General features: G+C 44.6%; 1 protein-coding gene across 1 annotated transcript in view; it reads left to right on the top strand.

Moving 5' to 3' along the window:
* Positions 1-6,514: 6,514 nt before the first annotated feature.
* The window catches only part of AGPAT4 (1-acylglycerol-3-phosphate O-acyltransferase 4), a 69,365-nt gene continuing 64,832 nt past the window's right edge, over positions 6,515-11,047 (top strand). Inside the window, exon 1 of the mRNA XM_042894409.1 lies at positions 6,515-6,561. The gene's annotated coding sequence lies outside the window, so the exon portion shown is untranslated. The remainder of the gene's footprint in view (positions 6,562-11,047) is intronic.

The following is an 11,047-nucleotide window of genomic DNA, read 5'->3' as shown; positions in this document are numbered from 1 at the left end:
CAAAAGGCAGGAGCTGTGTCCATGTTCACTGAAATCAATGAAATGCCATCAAGAGCAAGATAAGGACAGACCATGAAAAAACAAAGGACTGAGGGTGTCTAGGCAGGAGACCTGTCTCCTGCTGTGACACTGCAAATGTATAGGTTCCCCAGACCACAGTTTTAGAGGAGTAGAATGATTAGCTGGGGGAAAATAGAGGAAAAGTAATGCCCCGTATGTTTTCCGTACAGAACACACAGATTCTCTGTATTTGGGAGAATAAGGATGTCTAATTATATAGTGTACTGTATTTTATCCAAAGATACCACAGGCAGACTGAAGCAAAATCAATACATAACCTTCTCTGAATCTTTCATCCCCTTTTCTCTGACCCTGGGCTTCTAATGCTGTTTGTCTCTGCGTTCCCTGTTGCTACTTCTTATACAATCTGCTTCTGCAGTTTGGTATCAAAGATCTTGTCCCCACTTTATTTCATTCCTTAATGTGCATAGTAGACACTAACAAGAACTGTAAGCTTTCACCCAATTAGCTTTTAGCTAATGCCTTTTTTATATTAAAAAAAAATTATATTTTCCTTAACCACTGCCTCAATTTTAGAAAGTGATCAACAATACTGAATGTCAGTCCATTTTTGAGGAGTCAACTTCTCTCTCACTGAGTACCTTGCTTTATAAGGTGCACCACTGAAATGTAACCCTGAAGCCCTCAATAACCATACTTCCCAGAATCGTAAAGCATGAGGGTTTTGTGAATAATTATTGAGTTTCATTGAAATATACAGAAGAAAATCTGACAGATCAATTCTTCAAATACATCAGACTGCACAAAAGTACATTATATCTACTCCCAATAAATTATATCCATGTCTTCACTGTGTGAAGTGTTGCACAGTGGATATTTCCTTCCACCTAGCCAGAGTTTAACCCACTGTTTTCTTTGGGAAGCAGACAACTTCTTGATGGTCCTTTAAGATTTGGCAATCTTTACAGAAGAGGCACATAAGGGAACACTGGATAGAGACTGCAACAGCTGAGGCAAGGGTTGTATCCTGCCTTCTATCTCCAGCACAGAAAATGTGGTGCATAATTGGTGAGAGGTGCATGTGGGCAACACATAAGGATGAGTGTTTTGCCTGCCACTTGTTAAAAGATTGTTTTTTAATGACCTCTCAACTTCTGTGTAGTTGAATGACAATGAGATAATCAAATGCTAGCTTCAGTGTAAATTTGGCAAGGGATCTAGAGTTGCTCCCTGGCAGAATAAAGATGAATGCTTTAAGCATGGCTTACAGCTGTTGTCTTTTATGGGCAGAGTGAGCATGAAGCCATCCACAGGAGAGGATGCTTCTACAGAATTCATTACAAAACAGATCAGGCAGTATATGCTTATTGCAGCGATTCTCCTTTCCAGTAAGTTTGCAAAAGTTCCAAGTAGCAGGCTCACCAAGCCCATCTCTACTCACTACTAAAACATAAAGCAGCCTTGCCCCTGAAATAATACTGAAATAATTTCATTTTCTAGGTGAGGAAATGTACAAGCCAAAAAAGGATGGCTGCGTGGATTTGTTTCTGACTGCTAAAGTCTGCATAGCTATATATTCAGATCAGGTACTGCCCTTGAAAACCTGGAGAGCAGCCAGCGTGTCTCTTCCCTGGTGAACTCAATGTAAACAGAGTTGGGCATAAGCAGCATTTGTTTTTACAGAGCCAGAGCTTCTCTGACTTCAAAGTTGTTCAGACCAAGATTTTTTTTTTTCTATACTGTTTCTTCTCTCTGCTTCTGGAAGAGCGATATTTTCCCAAGTACCGGCTAAAAGGCACTTAATTTGCAGCTGCAAAGTGATCTTTCCTCAAGATCTTTGAGGAATTTCACCCCCAGACACGTACCCATGACCATGACAGATATTGGCATCTTTCTGTTTGCAAGGTCCCATTGAAGTCCTCACATTTTTGGTTGCTTAGCCTCTCCTGTGCATGTAGTTTTGTAGACCATGTCTGAATAATGGCAGCACAGCCACCTGCACATGCAGATACTCTAAAGCTAGTCACCTGAGTCAACAACTGTGGGCCCAAGGTGGTATGCAATGGTGTCTTCATTGCTTTCAGGAAAGAGTGAAAATAATCTGTGATACGCCGTGTTACATTTGTGTTTAGAAGGAAACAACCACAACCCCTCCTTTCCTTATAGGTAGGTTTATACTGAACTTTTAAAACAGACATGGAAATTCTTGCACTTTGTAAGGAATGCTTATTTTGTGGATGTCGGTAGTTGGGGAAAAAATTGAGTCCAGTTCTGCAAAGAGTAATTTTTTAAACTTTTTTATGATACAATCCTTGGAATTTCTTAGAGGGATGGTATTCAAAATAAATGATTGAGTCCTTTTTTTCCCCACAACTTTGCATGGCGTTAGTTTCTGTATGTACTAGACTTTGTAAAGGGTTGGGTTAGGCAGTCAGGAGCTGAAATGCCTCTACTGCACTTCACACAGCTTTCTTTCTTGCTAATGCATATTCAATTAGAGAATGAATCTTTTAAAACTAACTGTGGACTCAAGGTTTAGTTTTAACAGAATATTTCCATTTATGGGTACTGTATAGCTTCTCTGTAAGGAAGTGGTTATTTTTTTTTTTCTGTGAAGAAGGTGGAATCGCTACATAACTGAGGTAGAAAAACCCAGTAAAGCTAGTTCCTTGGGCCAAAAAAGAGTGATTTTTTTTTTTTTTTTTTTCACTGCCATTCCAGACTAGCATATTTAAATTGATACACCTGCATGTATGTTATCTTTCATTTTTGTTCTCCAACAGTTAACATTTATTGGCTGGTGTAAACTTATTTTCATCTGGTTTCACAAGTTTTTTTTTTTAAAAAAAAAAAAGAAACTGTGCTGTATTTATTAATCATCACCAAGACTCTTGTACATGTTTGTTGATTTTAATGAAGCCCCAAAAAAGAAGCCGAGATCTCAGATACAATTACTTTCCCACAGATTTCATAAAGACACATAAGTCAAGTACAGGAAAGACTTCTTGTTATTGCCCACAGAGGGATAGCTGGCAGTAGTCTTTATTACATTCAGCCTACACAGAAGAGGAACATTATGAATGCTTTAAATGAGGAAAATGTGTTGTTTATAATACATATCATATTAGACATCACAGAATCTAACCATAAGACACACAGCAGTAGCAAACTGGGCTTCCTGAGCCTAGCTGCTCACAGCAGTGCATCATTATATATTCCTGTACAGTATATACTCCATCAATCTAGCAGCATCAATGCTACGTGTGCTGCTTCTATCACTAGGCTGCCATAGCTGGAACTGCAGAGCTTCCAAGAATAGATAAGAACTTCACTAAATCAAATTTCTGAAATCAGATTCTTAAAGCACTTTAAAAGTGTCAGTAGGACTGGGGTCTGTCTGTTAGAACAAGCAAGCAATTTCACTTCTATCATGTGAGATACCTGGATCCCTTCTTGATCTGAGTGCACATCTAGCTCAGCAGAAGGTTTTGGTTTTTAATTTGTGTGTTTGCTTGCTGTTTCTTGCAGAAAGATTCACTGAAAGTTACCCATTTTAAGCAGTGAGAAATGGTCCTGGCATTGCAGCAGTCATCACCTGGTATGAGTTCCTGACTCAACTCCTGAGTCTTGCCCAATGCAAATAAGCTATTTATGTGCCCACAAGCAAGAAGAAAAAAAAAAAAAAAACTACATTGAAAGTGCAAATTCAAGCACTCAAAAGGAAATGCCAGAACTGAGACCTGAAGATACTCAATTTAGCTGTCCTTGTCTGTATGGGGGGATTTCTTAACTGTACATATCTGAATCCACTCTATTCTCTGTTCTGGAGGTTAGAGCTTAAGGAAAGTTCATCTGATTCGTTTCTATCATCAGTGTTTGATAGCACTTAAAAAAAAAAAAAAAAAAAACACAGTGAGGACCTGACAAACCTTGCTCTTAATTATAGAAGCACTGTTTGCTACAGGCTTTTCAGTTTCAATCATTACCATGGAATCTAACAGCTTTCTAAGATTGGCATACTTTTCAAACTTCAATTTAAATAAAAGGGTTACATTATTCCCATTTTCCTGGTTAGATTTTTTTTTAAAAAGGCACATTCTGTCAAATTGAGGATTTCTTTCCCCACCGTAGATTTTTCTCAAGTGTAAAGTATTCACGAATTGTTAAGCTGCAGCTTAATAATAAAGAAATAAGAAGCCAGATTTTTATTATAATTTCTCAGAAAAGGAGGAATGTAAAAATAGTCAGCTGCAGAGATTTTGTTCTCAAAGCCAGATCAGAAAAGATATATAGGTACAACAACATTTAGTACCAGATGCCTGATTTCTGAATACTTGGCTCATTAAAAACGAAATACCTAGATCCTGAAGGAGATGCCTTCAACTAAAACCCAGAAAATCTGTATGTGTAGCACACAAAACTGCTTAAAATAGCTAATAGGGGATGCTTAGCTGAATTACACACTACCTCGCTTTGGGATTACAATCTCATCTCCCTACCTAGAAGTGCCCCTTCCTAGGATGTGTACACAGTATCAGCCTTTCACAGCCTTCATGGATGTGCAAATACCCTTTACTAATCCTCAGTAGTTAGACCACTACTAGCCTGAGTATGTTAGTGAGCTGGATTCAACGCTTCCATGTCCGAATGGTGCAAGTGTGCTAAATCTTGGCCTCCTTCAAGAGTACATGTATTCACCAAGAAGAATCTTACAAAGCCCTCAGGTCACTGTCAGGTCTTAACAGCCCAGACCAGCCTCATGTGAGACCTCCACTCACATGCTCTGCCCTCAGAAATTGGGCCCATTTAAGTTCAGGTCTGGACATTAAGCTTCTGCATGAGCTATGTAGGAGGTGGATGCACTGTCAGTTCTGTCTCTGGCCTTGTTTCCTGACTGAACCCATGTTGCAACCTTGACCCTCTGACCTCATCTCCTAGTTAGACTGCCTGAACAAACTGCACCACTTACTGCTTCTTCAGGAGGTCATCAGCAGAACCTGCTCCCTGCACTGTGCTCTGGCTGACAAAGTTACTGCTAGTGCTGTGGTCAGCTCTCTGATCCGGACTTGTCCTCCTTTGTGCAGCTGCCTTGCCCTTTCTGCTCTCTGATAGATAAAGCATCTTGCCCTTCCCATGTGTGGCCTTCTTAGATGGGATGCTTCCCTGTAACTTGGTACTCAGTGTGCTCCTGGAACAAGCTAGAAGTCTTGCTTATATCCTTCTTTTGCCTCTCCATAAGCAACTTTGAATCACAGAATCCTTAGAGTTGGAAGGGACCCTTAAAGGCCACCTTGTCCAAAACCCTGCTGTGAACAGGGATGCCTACAGCTAGATCAGATTGCTCAGAGCCCTGTCCAGCCTGACATTGGATGTCTTCAGGTATCTTCCACCTCTCCAGGCTGCAGCGTCTGATGCATGGACTCAGATGAGAATGATCCAAATCATTTATTACAAGTTCTCACATAACTTATATTCCTTCACAAGTTTTCTAGCTTTCCAATCCACCTTTACATGTCAACAGAGCATTCTACAAAACATTCTTCAACTGCTCATGCAGGTGCTTGTCCAACCATAGCCATGAGATGTTCTTTCTTCTTCTAGTGATGTCCTTGGTTCTCATGCTGTTTATCTTGCTCCATAGCTGTTGCTCTGAGCAGTTTTTCCTGTGTTCCCACACCAGGCAGCGTGTCCCAGTGCCTCACCACCCCCATTGTAAAAAAGAAACTTATCTCCAGTCTAAACTTCTGTGCTTTAGCGATGGCTTGAAGTATTTAAAAAATACTTTTCTACATTCAGGATGAATAGGGATGCTGTATGGCTGCTATGGACCAGGATGTCATAGATCATGACAGAGCACTCCAGCCCCAGCGTAAATGCGCGACCTGCGGAGCTGACAACGCCGCCCGCGATGACGCGTCATCCCCAGCATGATCGCCTTCTGATACTCTGGGTATTTAACAGACGCGGTTCTTGCTGTTCCCTATTCAGGAAGCCACTTGCGACTCCACAGCCAAAGCCGAGCAGCAAACGTTTGTGCTCCCACAGGCGGCGATCACAGCGCGTCAGGATACCCGCTGCTCGTTTGCATGGCTACCACCTGCATCTCATGGTGTCCAGGCGGATCAGCCGCTATTCTATTCCCCAATTTCTCTCTCAAGCGGCAGATGCACACAGGTGCCCTTCATCTCGCGGCCCGTCCCCAGACGGCCCGCATGCCGCCACAGCCCAGCCCGCTCCATCTCTGCCCCATTGCCAAGGCTCAGCCCGGCGTTCCGTCTCAGAGCCATCCCAAAGCAGACAACCCGAGGCGGGGGGAGAAGTCTCCCCCCGGGTCGGGGAGGAAGTGACATGGCGGCGGAGAGGGAAGGCGAGGGGGCCAGGGAGCCGCCCGGCGGGTGGAGCCAGGCAGCCCCGCCCGAGCCCGCCGCCTCCCGGCGCGTGCAAACTAGTGGCAGTTGGCGAGCCGCGGCTCGGCTCGGCGCGGTGCCGCCCGCTCCCGGCGCCTCAGCGCGCGCCCATGCCCAGGCTCGGCGGCGCCAGGTACGTGCTCTTTCCCTGGCGGCCAGAGGGCTCCTCAGGTACGGGGCTGCGCCTCTCGAGCCGGCTGGCGCCCGGTTTGGAAACAAACAACAAAGAGCCGTCTTCCCCAACCCATCAGCGCCGGCGGCCGGGCGGGGTGTGGGAGTGTGTGCGCGGGGCGAGGCGCGGCGGGAAGCGGGCTGCGGCCACGAGTTCCTCGGTTCATCCCCCACCCGCTGCCGCCGCCGGCCGCGCCGTGTCTGCCGCCCAGAATCTTCCGGCGCCTCGCGCCGCCCCGGGGTTTCCGTGGAAACGGGAGGAGAGCGGCGGCCTCACCCCGGCGGGACGCTGCAGCCCGGCCGGGTGGGGGGTTGGGGGACCGTCCCCTTTCCTCCATCCGTCCTGTCGTCCCGTGTCGGCGCGGCGGGGTTGTTAGGGACACGGGCGGGGGTGGTGGTGGTAGTGGGCGCACAGCCCGGCTCGGCCGCAGGCACAGGTAGCGGGGCTGGTTGATGTGAGCTGAGGCGTGGCGAGCGCCGGGGGACGGAGGACGGGAGCCCCTGCCTGGCAGCGCGCTCGCCTGTAGAGCTCTGCTGCCTTCCTGAGGAGGCTTCGGTTGAGGGAAACAATGGCTACGACCGAACCGAGTGTTGTGGCTATTAGCAGGCGTGGGGGGAGCTCCGAGGAAGGGTTGTGAAGCTAAGGTGCAATCCCCTGTACAATTTTCTCACTAAGTGTGTGCGTTTAGGGCTGAAAAGAGGACAGAATAAAGAGTTTGCTTAAACGATGTCATGTAGAAGGTTTGGGTCATTATCATACGTTCCTAACTATTTCAGTGCTACGTATAGAGCTCTAGGAGCCATGTGCCTTACGCAGGTGTTTGTGTGGGACAGCGTAACCTTGTTGCTGCATGGAAACCGAAATTCTTTGCAAATGGGAGGATACAAGAAGCTCCTTCTCATCCCCACCCTCTCCCAAAAAATCCCATGAGTGCTTCAGTACAAACAGACGTGCACCCAGCCCGGGGAGCTGTATGGACACGCATAGCCTCAGCTGCTGCTGATAACCACTTCTCCCTGAGAGTGAGTTGCAAGGAACTAAAAGCTGGTGGAGTGGGGAAGCAGTAGGTGTGCGGAGCAATGTAAGCTCAAGGCTACGGCCTTCTTTCTTCACTAACTTCTCACATGGATATTAACAGCACTTTAAACACACACTAATTGGCTTGCAATATGCTAGGGCTGCCTTTGCATAAATGCTGACTGCAGTGAGTTGATGTGCTGTAAATGTTTGCTGTCATTTACTGCCCAGCAACTTTCTCTAGCCGTTTGTGACAGATACATTGCTGCGTTTTTCCAAATACATTCTGCTGTACTATGGATTTATGTTCATTGTAGGAATTTTTTATAAATTTATGCATAGCTTTGCTTTTTCCTTTTAATGTTCTACATAACAATGCCTGAATAAGCTGTATCTAAAAATGAAATGGTAGCAGTGTGTTATAGAAGAAAGAGGGCCAGAATTCACGTGAAAAAATATATCTGAAAATATGCCTGCAACGAACAGAGGAGGCATTGTAAGCTGTTGGTGGGTAAAAGTTGCTCTTAAGCAAAGTTTGGTTGTATTGTTGGTAAGCATTTAAATAACAGATATTAGTATGTCCTTCCCAAGAAGCTGTAAGCATTGTATTTTCTGACTGGAGAAACTGCACAGAGGGGACAGTGCTGGCCCGGAGGCACAGAACAGGGGATAGGTCCAGGAGCAGCACCTCGTCATGCAGTTCTTGAGACCCAGTAAGTGTTGGTTTGGGGGACAAACCTTGCTCTGTGCAGCCAAAATTGGGAAGCAGTGAAACTGAGTTCAGCTTCTCAGGAAGGAGCCGTGCTTTCTTGAGGTGATGGTTGTGCATCATTTACAGCTTAACATAAATATTGCAACATAAAGAAGAAAGGCTGCCTTGGGAATCCAATGGCTGTACTCTGTCCTGCTGAAAAGATGTGGTTTATTGTCTTGCTTTGTAAACCTTGATTTTGTATATTGCTGAAAGGTGAAGGCTGGGAAGAGTGCCCTGGAAATCTCAACCTAGGCAGGTACTGTTATGACTCTGCTAGGGCTAGCAAATGTCATTCTCGCACGTGTGTCTGCAGCCCTTAGGACTTGTATTAGTATTGTTGGTCTTTAAGAAGTCAAACGTGTGCTGCTTGACGTAGACAAATACTTCCCTAACCAGCTGCATCACCACTGTGCTTGCTTGTATATCCTGAGAAGGGTGAAGAGGAACAAGAGAGCAGCAATGCATTTTAGTGCACTGTGCATATCCTTTAGTCAGGGAAAGCTTTTGCAGCTGTGGATCTCCTTAATTGGAGAGAACTTTATGCAGGACAGCTGTCTCCCCAGGTGTGTTTCTTTAGCTCGGTGGGATGCATTGGGTTTGTCTGTAAGAAAGGAATGTGACTGAAGAGCAGTACCTGTATGCTCACTTGGTTTCAGCACTGGTGCTGGGCAGCTGATAGTGTCTTTTTCTCGACTGCTTCTGGTGAGGGCTGGCTTTCCGTAGCTATTCGGTTTCAGGGGTTTGGGGAAGTGTTTCCAGCAGTCTGTTGTTCAGTGGCCATTCACATCTCGCTGTTGCTATTACCCTTATCACCTCTGACTAATGCTCCTGTGCTTCCCAGAAACTGCTGAATCATTTCATTTTCTTGCCTTTTCTTTTTTTTTTTTTTTTTTTTTTTCTTATTCCCCTTTCCTTCTCCAGTGCCTCAGAGTGGAGATGTGGTAGGGTCAAGGTGAGGTCAGAAAAAGAGGAAATGGAAATGAGTGAGAATAACTGTGTTCTGGTGCAAGGACAATGATGCTGTAAAGTCTGCTCTCAGATAATGCCAGGAAAAGATAATGGCCGTAGTGGTTTTCCTGAAAGGGAGCACGAGGAGTATTAGGGGCTGGATGGGGAGGGCCAACAGCTGTAGTGAACCCACACTGGGAGATGCTGGGTTGTGCCCTGATAACAGTTGTCTGCTCTTTGTTTTGAACTTAATCTTCTTACTTCTACAACTCCGCTTTCGCCTTCAGCTCTTTTGTGTGCTTTGTTAAGCTCATAGTGGCACGGTGTAACACAGAAGTCATTTTCTGTTGCTTGCAAATGAGCTGACCTGGCTTGAGGTTTTTGCTGTAGCATAGATAACAGGAACAGGGAAAGGCAATTAACTAGTTCTAGGCTGGAAGGAAGTCAGAGATCACCGTGAGAAGGTTTACTTGCCAGAAGTTCAAGAGCTACAGGCAGAGACTCACGTTGTGCTCTCATGTGCATGTGTGATTGTTTACTGTATCTCCAAATTTTTGGACAAATATGTCAGAATATGACATTAATTGCTTTTTTTTTTTTTTCTGATCAACAAAACTGAATTTCAGTTGTATATCTCCAGCAGGGTCCAGGTGAATGGGAAGGCTTGCCTGTACAGATTCAGTTGGCAGATCGTGCAGTCTTTTTTTGTCTCTCAGAGAACAGAGGGACACCTAACTGAAAGCTCGTTTTTAGAGGCAGAAAAAAAAAAATCTTTGGGGGAAATCCATACATAGAAATAGGATGTGATTACACAAAAGGACTACTGTGTGAAATCATGTCCCACTTCTGCTTCTTTCTCTGGGCTCTTTCTTCATGTATCATTGTTTTTCTCTTATTTCCCAAAGTGCTGAAAAGCATGGTAATACTGTTATTGCAGATGCTACTTTGCACTTCTGGAAGCTCTCCGTGTAGCAGCTGACTCTTGAAATAAAATCGAGGTTTTCCCACTTTGCCACGGGTGGTTTGTCAAGGGTTAACAGTGCTTTAGTTGATTTTATGGTTCTGTGGATATGTTTAGACAGTGCTGAAGCTTGCACAGACATTTAGTTTCTTTTCTTTGATCTAATACTAGTGAAAACTACATTGAAAACAATTCAGTAACATCAGTGTCACCAAATCAACAGGCACTAGGCAGCAGGGATACCACTGTCTTCCCACAACCAGCAAATGTAAAACAAGCATCTAGAGGAGAAAAGTAATTGAGACTGTCCTGTCTTGTCACCTAATGGTGGCAGGCACAATAAGGTTATAAATAAGCAGAAGGATAAGAGGAGTGTATGGATCCCAAATTCATTGAGCCTTTGTAGTGTTGCTGCCTAGTTTTCACATGGATATGCATAATCCTCTGAGTGCGAGCATAAGTACTGCATTTCTTCTGACCTGTGACAAAAGAGCTTCATTCCGAAATGAAGCCCTGTGAAACTGTCCTATGTTCATTTGAAATTACCAGGACAAAGGCTCAAAGCCAGACATTTAAAAGGGTTTAGGCACCTGAAATTGTGCAGAGAAAATCCAGGTTAGCTGTTGATGTACTTTATTTCCTTCCTAGAAAGTTTGTAAAAATGCTACTGGATTCTTACCAGAACGTTTAGGAACTGTAACATCTTGGCACACCTGCAAGTCAATGCAGGTCAAGTAAATGCACCATTGCCAAATAAATCATTTTGC

This window comes from Lagopus leucura, unplaced genomic scaffold (genome assembly GCF_019238085.1).
Source record: "Lagopus leucura isolate 7727_CA_CO unplaced genomic scaffold, USGS_WTPT01 Super-Scaffold_73, whole genome shotgun sequence".
NCBI lineage: Eukaryota > Metazoa > Chordata > Aves > Galliformes > Phasianidae > Lagopus > Lagopus leucura.
This window is presented reverse-complemented; position numbering and strand designations above follow the sequence as displayed.